Source organism: Epinephelus lanceolatus, chromosome 13 (genome assembly GCF_041903045.1).
Source record: "Epinephelus lanceolatus isolate andai-2023 chromosome 13, ASM4190304v1, whole genome shotgun sequence".
Taxonomy (NCBI): Eukaryota; Metazoa; Chordata; class Actinopteri; order Perciformes; family Serranidae; genus Epinephelus; species Epinephelus lanceolatus.
The window spans coordinates 44,511,521-44,533,477 of NC_135746.1; the positions used below are offsets into that span (position 1 = coordinate 44,511,521).

The 21,957-nt window shown below is 43.1% G+C and overlaps 1 pseudogene; it reads right to left on the reverse strand.

The window, feature by feature from the left end:
• The window catches only part of LOC144466495 (uncharacterized), a 92,517-nt pseudogene that overhangs the window by 15,504 nt on the left and 55,056 nt on the right, over nucleotides 1-21,957 (reverse strand).

Consider the following 21,957-nt stretch of genomic DNA (forward strand, 5'->3'; position numbering starts at 1 on the left):
TTAGTTATTTACAAGTGGGCATTCTTAACATGTACAACTATTTACAAATGATCAGCAGAAAATTATTAAACACATTGCTAACCTATTAAATAACAAAAAACTACATTTATTTTATTATTATTTATTATTGGCTGAGCAGGAGTCCCCGGTGGTGCTGCTGGACTGGATGGGATGCCATTATAAAGACCCTGGAGTCTTCTGGCTGTGAGTGGGACATCATGTGGGGGGTGGGGGATGCATGTCTCCACTGTCCACCACATCGTCCGTCAACGGGGTTTGCAGGGCTGACGCAATCGACGGCCGCCATGTCACTAAAAATGTTTAAAAGAGAGGCAAGAATAAAACAAACAGAATACTACTGCACAACTTTTTAAACATCCCACCACAAACTACTTCAACAAACAAAACTTTACAAAACGCTTTAAATAGGAATAGCTTTAAAATTATTTTACTTGCCCTCTAAAGGTAATCATGGTCAAGGACACCCTCCTCCAGGGCAGACACCTCGGCAGACAGCTGGTTCCGCCATGGAGCACCACTGACCGCCTCCAACCCGTTCTCCCCCTCATCCTCCGACATGTCGTCCTGCACTTCATCCTCTGGGGCCATGATGTCACCAGCACCCAGGCAGATGTTGTGCAGGACGGCACATGCTGTTACGACCTGAAGAAAAGAAGGAAAAAAAAAGATTAATGTAATTGTAATTTAATTTTAATTAATTTACTGGTATTCACCATTTAACAATAATTCTGTTGTGTAATGACATACCTGAGGCACAAAGGTGTGGTGCACCTCCAGCGCTTGGAGGAAAATGGCCCTAAACCTCGTCTTCATCATCCCAAAGGCACGCTCTATGATGGAGCGTGCCCTGGAATGATGGCTGTTGAAGCGCTGGGCTCCCACACCTTGTACCGGCCGCTTGTAGGGAGTGATGAGGGGGAGTGGATGTTGGAGGCATGGGTACCCACCGTCTGCCAAGATGAAGTACCCTGGAGGAGGGTAGATGGCCCGCCTGTACAGTGGGCTGTGCCGGAGAACCCTGGAGTCGTGCACCGACCCCGGCCAGCCCACGTACGTGTCGATGAAGCGGCCCTGATGGTCAGAAACTGCTTGCAGCATAATAGACGCAAACAGTTTGCGATTCCTATAGCACTGACCATCAGGGCCGCTTGGTGGCTTGATCCTGACGTGGCAGCCGTCGATTGCTCCAGCAGCTTTTAGAAAAGCTCTGTGTCTTGCCAGCCCTGCAAACCCCTGAGTTACTGCCGCCAGGTCGTCAGCGGTCTTGGGGAGGTAGATGACCCTGTGGCAAATGGCCACCACCTCCTCAGTAACTCGATGAACGATGCGGTGAACAGTGGAGCGAGGCATCCCAAACACCCTTGAGACCACCCTGTATGATGCACCACTCGCCAGCCAGAAGAGAAAGACCAAGGTCTCTATTGTGGCACCCCATCCGTGTCATCTTTCCTGTTGGAGAAGGTCCAGCAGCACCGCCAGGGACTCTCTGCTCAGCCTGAAATCTTGTCGGGTGTCATGATCATCAAAAAATATTTGTAGAACCGGAACATTCATATTAACGCGGCAGTACATCGGCCTCGTCTGGATGGGGAAGGGAGGTAAGAACAGGAAAACATAAATGATTAAAGCAACAGTAGCTATTTAATTTTAGTTAATAAGACAATGCTAGTTAAAGTTATAGCTTAGATCAATAATGCTTTATTTGTCCATCTATCCACTTTGGATTCTCAGTATGGTTTTGATGTTTAATGACACAACATTTTAATATTGAATTAAGTCAGGGATATTTACGGAGTTCGTACACATTTTACTATTCAATTCAAGTACTTTATAAGCCCTTTCAAGCATTTAAACTAAATTTCAAGCACTTTTTAGACCTTGAAAGCACAGCATTAAAATTACAGCATTTTCAAAGATTTTAAGCACCTGTACGAACCCTGTATCAAGTGTAATGGTTAAATGATATGAACCATAATTTAAATGTCAATCTATAGTTTATATGGCTAACGTTTGTCACTTAACGGTACCCGTTTATTAACGGCTATATTAATTACCACGAACTATGCTAGCTATGTATGAACATTAATGTGGGTTAAAATAACAGGTTTAACGTTAACGTTACCTCCCCACGGCTCTCTCCCAGCCGGAGATAAACGAGCCGCTGGTGTCGCTGTCGCCGGAGCCGCCTCTCCTCTTCCTCCAACAAAAAATATATTAAAAAAAACAAAATCACAACCTCTGGCTCCATCATTGTCGTCTGTTATGTTTCCGTGTTGTCTGTTAAATTGTCTGTCCGTTATGTTTCCGTGTTGTCTGTTAAGTTGTCTGTCCGTTAAGTTTCTGTGTCGTCTGTTTAAGTTGTCTGTTATGTTTTTGTGTCTTTCCCGGGCTTGGGCGGCAGGAGTCATGACGTCGTGACGCAACCAGGAAATCCTCCGTAGGCTAGACTGTCCCATTTAACAACGGGTGACGCATCCTTCGGAGGTGCCTCCGAAGGTCCAGCCTTCGGAGGCTGCGTAGGCCGGGTCCTCCGAAGGATGCAGACCCTGAATTGGGACACAGCTTAAATCTGATAGGCTAACGACGGCCCTCCCTCGAAATCTCAGCGTTCTATTGGTCAAACTGTTATAGTAGACTGCAGCGTTTGCCTGAATATTAAACAAACTTTAAATTATAATTGTGGAAAAAGAATATAGAGTGGCAACAACCCGGATCTGATGAAGAATAAAATAATCTTCACAATTTTACAAATCCAGGTTGTCCCGGCACGGGGATCATTACTTTGTAAAACTAATGCAGATACGCGGCTTCGGCCCACCGCCTATCTGTGCTCACACTGCATTCTGCCCCACTGAGACTGAGAAACCTGACACCGATGCATCTTGGCGCATTTGCATACTAAATAGTGATTGGGTGTTCACTGGGGGGAGGGTCTCTGCCGACTGCAGACAGTAGATCACACACAGCCGGCACACAGCACGGAGTGGAGTGGAGACATGAGAAAACTTTTCTGTTTTGCGCCTTTTTCGGCGGATTTGATTTGAGGGGGCAAGACATTTGTTTAAGGGGGCATTGCCCCCTCTTGCCCCTGCGTAGAACCGGCCTCGTTGCGGAGCACCCTACTCCTCAATGCAGCCATCTCCATGTCCACAAACAGAGCCTGGCATCAGAGAATGGACTATTGCTGGCCTTCAACGATTCCTGAAGGGAAAAGGCATTCCCTTCAGGGGTTAAAGTTCTCCGGCACAGTGCCGGATTTCCGGCGGGGCAAAGTTTCTGTCCGGCACGGGCAGAAGTGCTCTGCAGTGCAAGCATTTAACTCGCATTTGCTCCTGGTAATTACAAGATCTTTTCTCGTAATTACAAGATAAGGTGTCTAATTTTTTTTTATCCAGTGTGCTTCTGTAGAAAATAGTTCGGGGTCACGCAAGTTAGATCAAATGAAAAATCAAAATCAAATTTCAATCGTGGCCCATTTTTCGATTTGCTATTTTTGATGTGAGCATAAAATCAAAAATAAGAAAAACAAACTGTTTTTCGTTTTTTGATTTTTGATTTTAAATTGAAAATGGAATGAAGGAATGATACACGGACCCAAGCTCTTCCATCAGGTTCCTAGGCATCAACCTGGACTCCATTTCCTTTCAGGCATCTTTGCCCACAGATGAAGTACAACACATCACTCTGCTTCTGTCAAACAGACAAATGCACCAAATGCCAGCTACTGGCCCTTCTCGGCTACCTCAACTATGCCATTAGCATAATTCCACAAGCCGAATCATTCCTGTACAGTCTTTTAACCAAAGCCGCAGCCATCCCCTCTCTCCATGATAGAGTTGTCCTGGACGATGCATGTGGAATGGAAATGCGTTTGTGGCAACATTTCCTCTCTTCTTGGAATGGCATTTCTTTTTTCTACGACAACTTCATCACTCAACCCAAGGACATTCAACTCTGCATGGCCCACAGAGTTCAAAGCCCTTGACTCTCCCTCATCTGCACTTCATGGGCTGTATCCCATAGTCATAGCTGTATTCTTTGGGGGCATGAATGGTCTAGGAAGTCCATACTAATACATTCTGACAACACCGCAGTCGTGGATATCCTTAACAAAGGGTGATCTCGTTCCTTAGCCATCATGCAGTTCATGTGCAGACTCACATTGATCTCAGCTCAACACTATTTCATTCTCAGGGCAGCCCACATTCCTGGTCACCACAACAGCATTGCCGATTCACTATCTCGTTTCTCGTTCCAGAAATTCAGACACTTGGCCCCAGAATTGGATCTCCACCCCATACCAGTCCCACCATTTTCAGCCACGACATTCAACCAGTTCCTCAGCTAAGAAACCTCTATCCTGCGGCAGTAGCTCAGTCCATAGGGACTTGAGTTGGGAACCGGAGGTTTGCCTGTTCAAGTCCCCGTCTGGACCAAATATAGAGCGTGGACTGGTAGCTGGGGAGTTCACCTCCTGGGCACTGCTGAGGTGCAAACCCCCACCAACTGCTTGGGGCGCCTGTCCATGGGCAGCCCCTCATTCTGACATCTCTCCACTTAGTGCATGTATAGGTCCTGTTTGTGCATGTGTGTATTTCGGACCTGTCAGTAATTGATAACGGAGTGAAGTATATAAAAGAATTAACAGTGTCGCCCCAAGCACTCTCTCAGCCTAATTAACTGTCTGGAATTGCTTCAAGGCACATCACCCCACTTACCAGCTGCCATATCGTCGTGTTGACGTCATGTCCATGAGCAATTTTATCACCCATGCTCATTCCAATTAAAAAAACCGGTCCTCCATGATCCAGACCTATCTAGCTGGCATCAACTGCATTATCAAACTAATCACAGGCCACCATTGTCCTTATATCTCTCACTCTCATGTCACGATGCTGATCAAAGGCTTGTGTAAAAAGCAGCCCATTCGCACAGCTAGAAGCTTGCCATATTGCCAAATATGTGTAAACAGTATATGTATATAAATATATATAAATATATGTACATATAGATTAAAAAATACATATACATATATATATATATATATATATATATATATATATATATATATATATATATGTATATATATATATATGTATAAAGTAAGACACTCAACCTCGATGGTCTTCAGGGGACAGTCCAGGACTGACCTGCCTGTTAAGTCTTTTCCTGTCCCTCTCCGTGCTTCCACAGCTCCAGCAGACCACTGCATTGAAGACGACAGATGCTACCACAGTGTCATAAAAAGTCCCTAGCAGTGTCCTGAATACTCCAAAGGACCTCAGCCTCCTCAGCAGGTGGAGAAGACTTTGGCCCTTCTTGTACAGAATGTTGGTGTTCAAGGACCAGTCCAGTTTATTGTTGAGCTGAACACCCAGGTATTTGTACTCCTCCACGACCTCAATGTCCAAACCCTGGATGTTCACTGGAGTAGTCTGCAGCTTTTTCCTGCGGAAGTCAATCACTAACGCCTTTGTCTTGCTGGCGTTGATGTGAAGACAGTTGACCTCCCACCAGTTGACAAAGTCCGTGATGACCCCCCTGTACTCCAGATCATTCCCCTCTGACACACCCCCAACAATGACTGTATCATCAGAGAACTTCTGAAGGTGGCAGCTGTCCGTGTTGTATCTGAAGTCTGATGTGTACAGGGTGATGCCATACGGACCAGTAGCCTTTCTCGCCTTGATCTTCATGAACCCCCTCCTCACCTGGTCAGCTGTTATGGAGAGGCTGCAGCAGGGGATGGGGGGTGACTCCAGCTGAGGAAGATGGGGGGAGGGAGGTGTGAAGCGGAGGGGGGTAAAGAGGTGAGGGGAGGGTGTAGCTGATGTCCCTGATGTCCTGAGGGAGGGGGAGGAGGTGTGCCAGAGAGGGTGAGAGGTCCCTGAGTCTGTGCCCTGGTGGGTGGGGGAGGGAGAGGGAGCAGAATCAAACCTGTTGAAAAACAGGTTCAGTTCATTCGCCCACCCCCGGTCTCCGGACTCTGGGCCCCTCCCGCTGTTGTTGTTGTGGCCAGAGATTGTGTTCAGGCCTCTCCACACCTCTCTTATGTTGTGCTGAAGGCGCTCCTCCGACTTCCTCCTGTAGCTGTCCTTGCCTCTCCTTAATTCCCTTTTAAGGTCCCTTTGGACCCTCCTCAGCTCTTCTTTGTCCCCTGATCTAAAAATCCTCTTCTTCTCATTCAGAAGTGGCTTGTTGTTGGAGAAGCACCATACCTTCCTGATCAGTATGGTGTTCTCCACGCATAAGTTTATGTAGTCTGTGATGCAGTCAGTCAGACTGTCAATGTCCTCCCCATGTGGACTGCACAGCACTCCCCAGACAGTTGTTCCAAAATAGTCCCTCAGTGCCATGCTGGTCTCCTCAGACCATTTCCTCACATACCTAATGGTGGGGGCTTGTCTGCTCACCACAGGTATGTAAGCAGGGGACAGATGGACCAGGTTGTGGTCTGATCGGCCCAGTGGGGGGAGAGGGGATGAGCTGTATGTATCCTTGATGTTTGCATACAGCAAGTCCATTGTTCTGCAGTCCCTGGTGTGGCAGTCCACATACTGTGTCAAAGTGGGGAGGGTGGAGGACAGGGAAGCATGATTAAAGTTGCCAGAGATGAGGATGAAGGACTGGGGGTGCGATGTTTGAAGCTGAGACACAACAGTGTGTAAGAGCTCACAGGCAGCTGCAGCATCAGCCGACGGCGGGATGTACACTGTTATCGCGATGACTTGCAATAACTCCCTTGGGAGCTAGTACGGCTGAATGCTAACCGCTAGCAGCTCTATGTCCCTGGTGCACTGCTGCTCTTTAACACTGATGTGCCCCGGGTAACACCATCTCTCATTCACATACATCGCTATCCCCCCTCACTTCCTCTTATCGGTCTCCTTTGCTCTCCTGTCTCTGGTCTCCTTTGCTCTGAACAGCTGAATAGAGTTACATGTGAGTCTGGAGTGAAATCGTTCAGCCAGGTCTCTGTGAAGCACATCATGGTACATTCCTGGTACTCCCTTCACAGTCTGGTCAGCGCTGTGAGCTCTTTCATGTTATTAGGGAGAGATCTCACATTCTCCATAATAATGGACGGTATAGATGGTTTGTACCGTCTTTACCGCTCCAACGCTTGACTCCAGCTCTGCATCCCCGTTTCCTTCTCCTTAACTCCTTGGAGATCTCCGGTCTCTCGTTGGGGAGTACACGAGTGTGGCACAGCACTAACAGCTGATCGCGGGTGTAAACAATCGAGCCGTGGCTGAATGGCCATCCAGAAGTCAATTTAAACATTCAAGAAGTGAATAAACGAACGAGTGAGATTTCCGGATAAAAAAAAAAAATACAAAAAACACGAAAAACACACTTAAAGGACAGAAAGGTGTCGGAGCTACTGTAACCAGGGGCCTGTTATTCGAAAGTAGAATTAACCAATCCAGGATAAGTTGAAAAGCGAGGCTGGACAAAGTCTCATCAGTCCATCCTGGCTTAATTGGTTGTTTGAACGCCAAGCCAGGCTGAGGAGGAGTGGCTTTGTCAAGCCAGGTGTAACTTATTCAGGTGAGGGCGCGTCCACGGCTTTCTTAAATAGACCACATGGGTCGATTGCAGTTTCACTGATGCACCAATGGAGAAGACATGTGCGGCTTACTTCTCACCCAGTGAGCAGCGTGTCATCATGGAGACTTATGAGGAGGTTAAATACATAATGACTAAAAAAGGAAACAGCAGCAATTAAGCAGAGAGAAAATGCCTGGCGGACAATTGTGGACCGACTGAATGCGTAAGTAATCTAAAAATATACACTTGCTGCACAAATGAATCTGTCATAATTACAATTAAGGTTCCTTCCACAAATTAACAGTTGTACACACAACATAATGTATAAGAAGTCAGTGATGTGGTGCTCTTAGAAAATGTATTTGTAGCATGACACAGATGCTGACCAGCCTGACAGCCTGCCTGGAAATATAGTGAGTATCGCCTGAAGGACATCTATGGTGTCCACAATTGCTGTGCTAATAGATATCTGTTTTACAGAATTCACAAACTGTCAGACAGCTCTATGCAAGTCATCTACAGAAGCAGATAGGGCTGGCAGATGTGAAGCTCCAGTGTGAAAAGAGAAAGCTGCAAGACATGGAGCTTGACAGACAAATAAAAAAAAAACTTAAGGAAACTGGACTTGGAAATTAAGAAACTAGAGAAAGAAGTAAGTGATTTTAATGCACACTGTAAGCATGAGTGTGATGCAATGTATTAATCAATGTTATTTCTCTTTCTCTTCCCAGCTCCAAGCAGACAGTGACTGATTACAGTATTTTTCATTTAAATAAAATGAGGTCAAAGAGTATTGTGGTTCCTCTTCCTGTTTTCATTCATTAATGTAAAGTACACTGGAGTTATTGATCCAGTTAACTGGGAATGTTATTTGGGAAGGTCATACAGTTATGAACCTAATAACCACTATTGTGTGCTATGCCAAATACACCTACTTGTATGTGTATTCCAACAATTAATCCTTTTATTGGTGAGGATATCTGCATGTCAAAGTATCCTTGGGCAAGATGCTGAACCCCAGATTACTCCCAATATTCTATGCACCCTGTGTGGTACTGACGGCATTAGTGTGTGTTAGAATGGGTGACTGAGCAGCTGCACACTGCTTAGCGCTTTTATCTTAAGCGCTTTACACTATATAAAAATAAAAAAATAAAATAAAAACTGCAAACAAAGTAGCTATTTTAACAACCCCAAGCAGCTATTTAAACAAACCCCTGCAATAATAGCAGCTATTTTAAGAATGAAAAACAAAAAACAGCTCTAAAACCATCTGTGTGACGGTCATTGCAGGGCTCCATGCTGTGCGGCGCTGGGTTTGCGGACCCAGCAGTCTGCAGAGGTAGCGGATACCATCCCCAGAAAAGCAGTACCACTCATACAGGTGGTCGTCATGTTTGAGCAACGGGTCCGACCTGTCCCGCAGCACTCGCTCGCATCTAAATGCTCTGTGCACAATAAGTGCCTCTTCCTCTAGTCCTGCAACCTCATTCAAAAACAGACACGCCATTGTGAAGGAAGAAACACACACGTCATGTGCATTGGACTTTATATATTGCCCTCATCACTGACTTCGTTGAAGACACCTGACGATGCTTATTGATTAATTCTTTTAATGACCACACAGCCAGGCTGGTGGAATTTGTTTCCAGTTCAGCTCATTGATACAGGTTCCAACATAAAGGACATTAAACATATAACATAGGCCTAGATATACAGACAAACACATTATCACACGAATAATTAGGCTATGACAAAAAGAATGTTTTAAATGTTAAATGTTTTTTTATTATTGTAGGCTTAATGTATTTTGTTCAAAAATGAGGCAAATACGTACATAAGAACATGAAATGATGGTAAAACACATTGATTTCCAATGGCAGTGACAGCTGACTGGACAGATAAGGCGGGACCAGGCTAAGCGCACAGAATAAATCTCCATGGCAACACATGTGCCTCTGCTTTCGAACAACCGAATCAACGCTAAATTAAGCCAGGATAACCAACATATCCCGGCTTAATCCCTTATCTAGGTTTCGAACAACAGGGCTCAGCTGCCTCTGGGGCGGCGCCATCTTGAAAACAAACAGACAAACAAAAAACCCTCAGTCGATCTGACATCACCATCCACACTTCTGACATATTCATGCTCGAAAGGAGCAAAACAGACCAACTAGGAGTTTCTTTTCCTATTTACATTTTCCCCCTCAACTCCTATCTCAGCCTATACAAACCACTGACCAAATACATAAGCTCTAGGTATGCAGCCAGTGCATCACCTCAACGACCTTTCTCAGTGAAGCAGGAAAAATGGCCACTTGATTCTGGTTCCAGAAATTTTCTCAAAGTCCTCCACATTTCAGGCATATCCTCACAACACTACTCAAGCCATTCTTTCTGCATTGGTGCTGCGTCCACATCAGCCAGACTGGACATCTCAGATCAAACAATCCAGGTCCTCGGCAGCTGGTCATCCCAGGCATATTGCTCTTACATTAGCAACAATCTTAACAATCTTTAACTCTGACTCTTTTGGGGGCCTGTAATCAGCTCGGGCGGGGAATAATCTGCTTCATCATCTCTGTTGTACTGAAAGTAAACAGGTATTTAAAAAGAAACTTAAATCTCATTTAAGATTGTAAATGTAGAGTGTTCAGTGTTGTTTTCAGAGAAAATAAATTTTTAGATTTATGAAAATTATTAAATGTTGCATGTTTTAATTATGTTTTATCATTAGGTATATTATAAATGTATTTAAATGTAAAATGAGTGTGGTCTTTTGTTGATGATGTGATTGATTGTTATGTATTTTTTGGACCCCAGGAAGACATGGTTGCTACAGTACCAGCTAATGGGGATCCTTATTAAACAATACTAAACTAAAACATTCCTCAACATCTAACACCTCCTAAATTACATTAAACAGTTAAAAAACATATTGTTGTGGCATGGTCCTTGTTAGTGAATGTACTTTCCACTTTACTACCTTCCACCACTGAAACAGTCTGAGCATAATCTGATTAAAGACAAACATGCACACATGCATGAAAACACACACGATTTCTCTGTTTTACCGTTTTTCCTGCATTCACACACCTTACCACAGACACAGACCAAACCTCTTCGCCCTGTAACAGCCTGTTTTACTTGTGTTCTATATAAGGCAACTTCACCTAGTAACTGCAGTCTGAGGATCTGTGTGGCCCTGCAGCCTTTACGACTGTTTGGCCCACTGAACGTCAGCTCTGCTCTGTAGCATGAGTGAGCAGCAGTAGTCAGGCGTGACATACTGTCGAGCGCATATGCCGTCTGTGTTGATACTGTGAAATCACATGTACACGTTACAATATCTTTTGTATTGTTTTGTAAAATGGTCAATGCACTTTAGTGTAAATGGTTACTGAGTCTAAACTGTTTTGTTTGGCGGTAATATGAGAGAAAATTAGACAAATCTCAGGTATAAACTGTTAATACCATTGTTGCTTGAAAAAGAGTGTGTACCATCTACCTCTCTGCTGACCTGTAAATGTATTGTTTGGAAATTGCTGTATTTCTGTTAAGTGTTCCAGTAATACACTTGTTGAGGAAACACCATACTTATCACTCATGATTATTTCATCCCTTTTTCAGGGGTGTTACATGGGGGGATAAGTAGCAGTAGGCATTAATGGTAAACATTAGGGGTGTCCCCGACTAAGAATTTTCATAGTGAAATCTGATTTGACAGATTTTTCCTTTAGCCGACTAATCGTCGAATCATGTTGTTTTCCCCTTCATTGATTAACGAGCTCATTTGCGTCAGTAAAGTAAAAGGGTTATCATTTTATCTTTATCTTTATTCTTTTCACTTCATCAAGGTATGATGCTCTAGATGAGCGCAGATGCGCTGCAGCCTCATCCATGTCTTTAACAGGAGTCGTTTCTGACTCGTCAGAACGTGCCATTTCATTCACAAATAAACATCCAAAAACATCATCAAAGGGTTTAGAAACAGTTTTCCTTCTTTCTGACATCAAGTTACTTCATTAATCAACTCAGGTTCATACAAGTTCATCCACGTGGACCGTGCGTCACCGCTCTCAATTGTTTGGCCATGTCGGAAAAAAAGTAGCCAAATAAAAAATCAGAGTCTATCAAGAAAACAATCAGCGGTGAAATTCGTTTCAAGACACTTCAGGTAAACGAATAATCCTTCAAAAAAGTTTGATTTGAGAGCACATACCTCCTCCAGAGTGTTTGTTTATGCGCTCCGCCACCGTAAATCATTACCACATGATTCCCAAGCGCGGCACCGCTGCTCCTCACCGCTCCCTCAGGGGATGGGTCAAATGCGGAGAACAGATTTCACACACTCAGGTGTGTGACAATCAGTGGGACTTTAACTTTAAATCACCGTAGGCCTCGATGCTGCTCTGATGGTCCTGCAGTGTACTCACTCACCTCCGCTTATTTGGATCGAGCAACTGGGTGATTTATTCATGCGTAGTAATGATTATGCCTAGGCTACTGATTAAACGCACCCGTCATTTTCAATTTTTTATTAACAGAAATTAGGCTGATGTTTGTATCACATACAAACATACTGGACAATAAATCACTGCACATTCTGTATTCATCACTTGTACTCTGGCGTGCACAGATAGACACTAGGTGGTGCTATAGCACCTTCCCTTTGCCCTCTGGACCAAGCAAGCGCCCTTTTGAAAGTTACTTTTTTTTCCTTTCTTTCTTTTTTTTTTTACAGTGTACTGTAGGCTATGTGGCCCATGTTGATATGATCATCGATCAATTCTCGATTAAAAGCCCCAAAATGCCCCCCTCCGCACGCACGCACACGCACGCACACACACACACACACACACACACACACGTGCCCCCCTCACTTCCCTCTCCTCCTTTGTCACCGTGAACGCGCAGAGCGGACACGAGCAGACACAAACGGAGGCGCGTTGCAGCAGCACCGCACACCTGCAGCACACACATCTCCTCCCCTGCCCCACCAGCCAGGTAACACATAAATGAATCGAGTGTATTGTTTGGCCCCTAAGCCTCAGTTGCCAAGCTATAACTTGCATTTATTTGTCTCTGTTGTGAAGTAGCCTGTCTCACACAGCGCCAAACAGCTGAGCCTAAATTAGCAGACTGCCCACCTGCCTAAAATCAATAATGGATCTAACGTGATGACCATCACCAGACAACCAATGTCGGTAGAATTTGTCATTGGTACAGCATGTGAAGCTATCAGTATACTTTAGCTGAGTATTTAGTATTGTGTAGGTTTACATTAGGCTACATACAGGTTCGTACGGTCATGAAAAACCTGTAAAAGTCATGGAATTTTAAAATGCAATTTCCAGGCCCTGGAAAAGTTATGGAAAATAATATTTTTTCAGAAGTTTTGGAAAAGTCATGGAAATATATCTAAAGTTTCATCAATTAATCCAAACAAAATCGATGTGTCATAATAAAATGTAAATTGCCACGGACCGTCATGATATTTCGGTGGTATTAAAAGTTTATTCAGTCTGGCTCAGTCTGTGTTACTGGGCATGCGGCGTGCACGCGCCTAGGAACTGCAGGCACGCCCACTAGCCTGGAGTCATAGGCCCAATCCCAAACCACTCCCTACCCACTACCACTTCACTACCGAGTGTCACTCCAAATCAAGTTACACTTGCAGCTGCGGAGGGCACTCCTGATTAAGGGGAAGTGTATGAAAGAGAAGCCAAACCATGGGACGCCCTTGCCACTCTACCGGAAGAAGGAAGCAGATGTAACCATGGATACAGACAGATGCTTTGTGAAAGGAAAATAGAGCAACGGGCAATTAAAAAAAACATTTAAATATTAATTAAAATGAGTTAAATTAAAAAAAAAAACTTTAATAAGTCAGATAAGAGATACAGTGCAGTGTAATCAAAGTAATTAACTTGTTCATATTTTATAGACACAGTTTACACATTCACAGATGAACTTTATTAATTAATCTGGGCAATCTTACCTCCATCCCTGCTTTGCAGCATTCCTTTTTTTAGTAAAGAGACTCATTTTTAATCCATAGATCGATTAACTGCTTTGTTTTTTCTTCTGTCCCCGTGAACACATAATTATATATTTTTTAAAAATCATGAGAATGGGATGATGAATTTTTTAGACAGTTTTAAATAGTTCATTTAAGCATATGGACGTGGAGGTTTTCATCTTTTGACACCAAACATTCTGTGAGTTTGTTTGAGACTGTAAAGTCAGTGTGAGGAAAACAAATGTGTGTGTTTGATCTAAAATATGTTACAAAGTAGAAAGACGGAACTCTTACATTTGTACGTTGTTTCCTCCATTGTGATGTTGCGCTTCCTGCTGGGCTCATCAGAAGCCTGCACTGATGCACACTAGCTATCTAAGGGCTGAGCAGTCCACTCGCACTCAGCGATAATTGGTTTGGGACGGCCCTTAATATGGCGGAGCTCCGCGTGACCGCGCAAACGGAGGGGGAGTGAATAGGGCGAGGGGATAGGGGCCGGTTTGGGATTGGGCCATAGATATATATACGTAGATGTCGCATTCAACGGTGCTCCTCATTGGAGCGATACGTCAACGCGGCCGCCATCTTGCCCAGGTGGAGCCGCGCTGCCTAATGCATGTATGTCTATTGACGCAGGAGATTATTAGGGTTCTAACCCCGAAGGGGTAGAACCCTTCTAAGATTGTACCGGTTTATTATTATTATTATTATTATTATTATTATTATTATTGGGGTTCTAACCCCGAAGTGGTAGAACCCTTCTAAGATTGTACCGGTTTATTATTATTATTATTATTATTATTATTATTAGGGTTCTAACCCCGAAGGGGTAGAACCCTTCTAAGATTGTACTGGTTTATTATTATTATTATTATTATTATTATTATTAGGGTTCTAACCCCGAAGGGGTAGAACCCTTCTAAGATTGTACCGGTTTATTATTATTATTATTATTATTATTATTATTATTATTATTATTATTAGGGTTCTAACCCCGAAGGGGTAGAACCCTTCTAAGATTGTACCGGTTTATTAGGGTTCTAACCCCGAAGGGGTAGAACCCTTCTAAGATTGTACCGGTTTATTATTATTATTATTATTATTATTATTATTATTATTAGGGTTCTAACCCCGAAGGGGTAGAACCCTTCTAAGATTGTACCGGTTTATTATTATTATTATTATTATTATTATTAGGGTTCTAACCCCGAAGGGGTAGAACCCTTCTAAGATTGTACCGGTTTGTTATTATTATTATTATTATTATTATTATTATTAGGGTTCTAACCCCAAAGGGGTAGAACCCTTCTAAGATTGTACTGGTTTATTATTATTATTATTATTATTATTAGGGTTCTAACCCCAAAGGGGTAGAGCCCTTCTAAGATTGTACCGGTTTATTATTATTATTATTATTATTATTATTATTATTATTATTATTAGGGTTCTAACCCCGAAGGGGGTAGAACCCTTCTAACATTGTACCGGTTTATTATTATTATTATTGGGGTTCTAACCCCGAAGGGGTAGAACCCTTCTAAGATTGTACCGGTTTATCATTATTATTATTATTATTATTATTATTATTTTTTGTTGTCTGTCGCTTGAGCTCAAATTCCCGTGAGCTGGAATGAGCCAGAAACCTGAAACTTGGCCCAATGATTGGAAATGATGTGCATCAACTTTTATTAAAATATGAGCCCATTCGGCCACATGGTGGCGCTGTAATTAAGGCTTAAAAATGACTTTTTTGGGAGGCCACGCCCCTCACACCATAAGTCTTCACGAACTCATACATTCACGTAGAAACTCCATTCCAACTCTGAAATGTTGACATTGCCATCGACTTTCAGTGACTGATTCATATTTTCCATATCTCTTTTAGTTTTTCTACACCAGCTGTTTAAAAATCATGAAATTTTCAGGCCTTCTCAGAATTTATAATGGGTGTGTATTGCATGGAATGTTGAGAGTTAGAGTGGGTGATGTCATCGCTAGAGTGCACAGCACCTCTGAAATCATCAAAAAATTTTCTCTTAAACTCACTGGTGCGGCCACATCGTTCACTCTACATACACAAAATGTACACCAAATTGTAGGATAAGCCGTTCTGGTCGCAGAGGTGTGACCGCTGAAGAAAATGGATTTAGGGTTTTGGCTGCAGGTGGTCTAAAAGGACAACAAGTCCAACCAACTGCCCCATTCACCCCCATGTTAAGTGAGAGCCCAAATTTCTGGAAGAAAGCAGACCATTCCACTTATGTCCATCTTGGCTCTGGCCTCATTTTTCACACCACAGAAATGAAATTTACACCTTTGTGATCCGCATCCTGTCCTCTCGCTCACGTGTGCTTTTTGTAGCTGTAGCACTTACGGTTTTTTATTAAACAGTTGGAGTTTGAGAGGAACTTTTGGCTCAGTTTCTGCCTTTTCTTGGTGTATTTAAATTTGACTGTGCCATTGCCAACTGGTGATTGGCTGAATCAACTCCAGCCGTTCGGCCAATCGTCTGTGTGTCACAGCACAGTCAAATTTGAATATTTCAGCAACCTGACTTCTTTGCAATTAAAGCCTCATCATACAGAGGTAATTGCATATGTGTCAGTCTGCCTGTCTGGGTCTGTCTGTCTCTGTCTTTCTGTGTCCATCTTGGACATTTTAGACTGCAGTCTTTTTTAGCTCTTGAGTTAAGCTGTTTTTTCTATCTGTAAGTGGACATACACACAGACAGACAAACAGACTCACACATACACAAACGCGTGACAGCACATGAACATACACACATTCAGGCATTCACACACACACACACAGACACACAGTGATACATTTACTGCTATTAATAATTAGCATATTGCTATGGGGATACTAGTTGGCAGCGAGCATCAGGCACACTCAAAATTTCATGTGAAATTTTCTAGTTCATTCATTTACTCATTCATTCATTCATTCTTGAAAATGAAAATTTCATTCATGAAAATTTCAAATGCTCTGCAGAGATCAGATGAAGGCCACAGGATTTGTTTAAAGCCAATTTCCCAATTGTGTAACTTATATCATCAGGCCTTATGACCACATTATCATGAGATACATCGCCAACAGTAAAAACATCACTTTTAACACAGTTAAAAAGCTCCATGTAATGTCTTCTCCATAATTCCATAATATTTACGCTGCCACTTACCCCCTCCATACTGGAGGACAAAGGTATTTTACTATGATTCATAATCTTGACTTCATTCCAAAAATCATTAACATCATTTTGTTGCATCTTCCTAGCCAATGCATTTGCTCTCAGAGTCAGTTCATTCCTCTTAATATAATGTACTGCATATTTTAACCTAGCAACAGCTTTCTTTTTAATTTCACTCTCAGGTCCATGCCTTGATTTACCAGCGATAACCCAATTTTTAAAAGCTTCTCTGGCTTACTGGTGGAGTTCATCCACATATTCATTCCAGTTTTGAAAACAAAATATCAAACTATCAAAAGGTACACGGACCCTCACTACCACATAATACCACTTCATGCAAATGAAGCTATTATGTCATGTTTGAATAAAAAAGCCTGCATGTGCACATGTTGCTATAGTTATGTGACTTTTGAGGTCACGTGAATATATTTAGAATGGTTTGATAATTTGCCACTTAGACCATGGGGAGGAGACCAGCTGAGTAAACTGATCTGTGGATGAGAAACTTGCAGATGAAGAAGTTACCCCCACCCCCCGGCCTAGACACTGGGGAAGGTAGGGAATCTTGAGGTCACCGGATGAGGGAACTTCTGGGTTGAAGATCCAGATTAAGACAGTCTGTATCTTGATGGAGGTGGTGCAGGGGTGGAGGTGGGCTGGGAGTTTTGCTGAAATGACAGCTGGATGACAGCAGAGAGAGAAATTTGACAGCTAATGACGGATTGGTAGAGTATAGGGAGAGGCTGGCAGACTGTGACTTGTTGAAATATGTGAAGAAGGGTGGAGCAAGAGGATAGTGGGAAAACAGAGAAGTGGCTTTGAGGTATACTTAAGGTAAACATTAAAATACCTATTGAAACTTTGAAATACGCATCAATAGGTAAAATTTCAATTTATGTTTTGATGTTCAAATGGAGTCTCTATGTGAAAGTATACCACAAATGTTATTAGCATGTAGGCTAGCTGAAAACCCGATTTCAAGAAATGTGTGACTTGGAAAGAGTATGTATTGCTTGGAGCTTTCAGGGACAGAGTGGGGAACGTCTTGCACTACGGCAGATGAGGGTCACGGTGGGTGGTGAGGGTCACGGTGGCTGGTTTGGGGCGGAACAGGTTAGAACCCGCAGATTGCCGCTCGCGGCTATATTTATTATTATTTTTTGTTGTCTGCCGCTTGAGCTCAAATTCCCGTGAGCTGGAATAAGCCAGAAACCAGAAACTTGGCCCAATGATTGGAAATGATGTGCATCAACTTTTATTAAAACATGAGCCCATTCGGCCACATGGTGGCGCTGTAATTAAGGCTTAAAAATGACTTTTTTGGGAGGCCACGCCCCTCACACCATAAGTCTGATTGACTTGAAATTTGACACACAGGTCCAGCTCAATGTGCTCTACAAAAAAGCCTCTGGGACCACTAAGCTCCGCCTGACTAGATTTTTTGCTAATTTGCATAATTTGAAAAACAGTAAAGTGACATAAACTTTTACAATTTTGACTCCATCAACACCAAATTTGGTACACGGCTTTGGGGGATGACAAGACACATTTCTATTACAAATGAGCCAGATTGGTCAAAAAACATGGCCGCCACGTACCAATGAATCTTCGCTGTGGGCGGAGCTTAGAATTGATTGGCCATAACTCCCACACCCTTTGACCTATCATCACCAAACTTGGTGGGTAGGTCCACAATGAGACTTGGAAGCTGCCTACCAAAGCATTTTGAGCTCAGCCTATAGGGGGCGCTATAAATGCCACACATCTGTATCTCAAAGACCATTGGATGGAATTTCACCAAATTTGGTATGCATGCTCTAGGGGTGGCTATTAACTCATATCTTGAGTGCCATGTTGATAGGTGAAAGTGGGCGTGGCCTATTCGTCATTAACCGTCATAATTTGCGTTTTATTAATTTATGACCAGCTGGAAGGACCTAGGGACATGAAACGTGGTACATGGACTATAAATGACATCCAAATACTGCTCAAAAAATTTGGTCCCAATCGGCCTTATGGGGGCGCTATAACATAGAGTGTAAAGCTTGAAAGGCTCTGCCCGCCACACCACAAGTGCTATTGACTTGAAATTTTACACACACATCCTCCTGATAGTCCTCTACAAAAAAGCCTCTTGCACCCTGAATGCCACCCTTACAGAATTTTTGCTAATTTTAATAATGTTAAAAACAGTAAAATGAATAAGCTTTTGAAATATTTGTGCTATCAACACCAAACTTGGTATGAGGCATCGGAGGACCAAGACACTCATTTCTATTATAAATGAGCGAGATCGGATGAAAAACACGGCTGCCGTCAAGCAAAGTGTCCTTGGAAAGGGCGGGGCTTAGCGAATATCGGCTGTAAAATGTTAACCGTTTTTCCGATCGTCACAAAACTGGGTAAATATCATCAGAAGGGGACCAAGAACACAACCAAAAAAAGATTTTGAGATTGGCACATAGGGGGCGCCACCGTTTTCTCCATTGAAAATGAATTACGGAATCTTCAAAAATCACAAAATTTCAAACGGTAACTACGGATTCATACTTTCAGCTAGAAACTCCATTCAAACTGGAAAATATTCAGCAATTCCTTGACTTTTTACATATGATTCAACTTTTCAATCCCATTCAAACTTTCCAAAATATTCAGCATTTTCTGAAACTTGGTTATAATGGAAGTCAATGAGAAAATCCTTCAAACTCACTCATCTTCACCCACACTTCACGAACTCATACATTCACGTAGAAACTCCATTCCAACTCTGAAATGTTGACATTGCCATCGACTTTCAGTGACTGATTCATATTTTCCATATCTCTTTTAGTTTTTCTACACCAGCTGTTTAAAAATCATGAAATTTTCAGCCCTTCTCAGAATTTATAATGGGTGTGTATTGCGTGGAATGTTGAGAGTTAGAGTGGGTGATGTCATCGCTAGAGTGCACAGCACCTCTGAAATCATCAAGAAATTTTCTCTTAAACTCGCTGGTGCGGCCACATCGTTCAGTCTACATACACAAATTGTACACCAAATTGTAGGAAAAGCCGTTCCGGTCGCAGAGGTGCAACCGCTGAAGAAAATGGATTTAGGGTTTTGGCTGCAGGTGGTCTAAAAGGACAACAAGTCCAACCAACTGCCCCATTCACTTTCAGGATATTAGGTTGTGTCTAAGTACAGCAGGTTTCACAACAGGTTGGCAGAGGCTAGAAATAGGCATCATGGCAGGGTGTACAATTTCTCCATTAGCATTTACTATGGCAATGGAAGTAATCATCAGGGCTTCTAAGTGGGTGGTAGGTGGGGAGAGACGGCAGAATGGGTTGCATCTTCCACCAGTTAGGGCTTACATGGATGACATGACACTGGTGACCACAACAATGCCATGTACAAAGAGGTTACTAGAGAAGGTAAATAAGAACCTCAAGTGGGCCAGCATGAAAATCAAGCCTAGTAAATCTAGAAGCATCTCGATATGTAGAGGGAAGTTAAGTGATAGGAAGTTTGTCATAGATGATGAGGACATCCCAACAATTAGGGAAAAGTCAGTAAAGAGCTTAGGTAGGTGGTACAATGTAGAGTTGAATGATAAGGAACAGGTGGTGAAATTTAGAAAAGATGTGGCTGAAGGATTGGATAGAATAGATAAATCAGAACTTCCAGGAAAGTTGAAGTTGTGGTGTTTGCAATTTGGGCTATATCCTAGGTTAATGTGGCCATTGTCAGTTTATGAAATTCCAATATCTGTTGTGGAGAGAATGGAAAGGTCGGTTAGCTCCTACATTAGGAAGTGGTTGGGCGCTCCTAGGTGCCTAAGTAGTGTTGCATTGTATGGAAAAGGGATACTTCAGCTGCCAGTATCTAGTTTAACAGAGGAATTTAAATGTACCAAGGTCAGGACAGAGCTCTTGTTATCTGGGAGTAAGGACGTGGTAGTTAGGAGTGTGGTTCCAAATCCAACCAAGGGGAGGAAGTGGAACCCAAGATCGGCAGTTCAGGAGGCAGAGGCAGCTCTTAGACATGCAGAGATTGTAGGTAATGTTCAGTTTGGCCGGGGAGGCCTGGGGCTTGGCTCAGGTAAACCAGTATGGAATACATCAGGCCTCAAAGATAAAAGAAAGCTGGTCGTAGAACAGATACGCAGACAGGAAGAGATAGTAAGGGGTGCAAAGGTAGTGGCCCAGGCTAAACAGGGACAGTGGTTGAATTGGGAAAGTGTAGAGAAGAGGAAGCTTAGTTGGAGGGACCTGTGGAGTATGGAGGAGAATCGTATTAGATTCCTGGTAGGGGCTACATACGATGTGTTACCAACCCCCCAGAACCTAAAACTGTGGGTAAATGAGGACCCATCATGCCCATTGTGTTCACGTACCGCAACTTTAAAGCATATTTTGTCAGGCTGTAAAGTTAGCTTGTCACAAGGCCGATATACATGGCGACATAATCAGGTGTTGAAATGTTTAGCTGCAGGCATCGAAGGGAAACGAAGACAGGTGAATTCAGAAGGTGTTAAGGATAGGGGCTTAGTAATTCAGTTTGTCCGTGAGGGAGAGAAATACAGAAGGGATAAGTTAGTGAGGAGGCAAGGGTGTGGCCGCCTAGAAGGTGCTTGTGATTGGGAAATGCAAGTAGATTTAGGGGGAAAGCTTGTTGTTCCTCAGGAAATAGTCTGTACCAGGCAGAGGCCTGACTTAGTGTTGTGGTCAGTGAGTCAACCGATAGTTTATTTCATTGAGCTGACAGTTCCTTGGGAAGACTCAGTGGAAGAAGCCTATGAAAGAAAAAAGCTTAGATATGCAGACTTAGGAGCAGAAGCTGAGCAGCGAGGATGGAAGACTAGGATTTGTCCAGTGGAAGTGGGGTGTAGGGGATTCATAGCAAGATCAACTGTCTCAATCCTGGGGGAACTCGGAGTGCGGGGACAGAATTTGAGGAAGACAGTGAGAGAAATGTCAGATGAAGCAATTAAATGCAGCCAGTTTATCTATTACAGAAGAAATAATGTCAGCTGGGGGCCAGCAGGGGGAACTACTAAGCAGGGCACATAACTCCTTGAGATCAGGTGGAGAGATCCACTTCCTGTCAGGAGAAATCCAGGAAGAGGAAGCATTTAAGTGTGGGAGTGGCCTATTGGAATCCATTTTGTTTGAGGCCATGCAGCAAGGTGAGT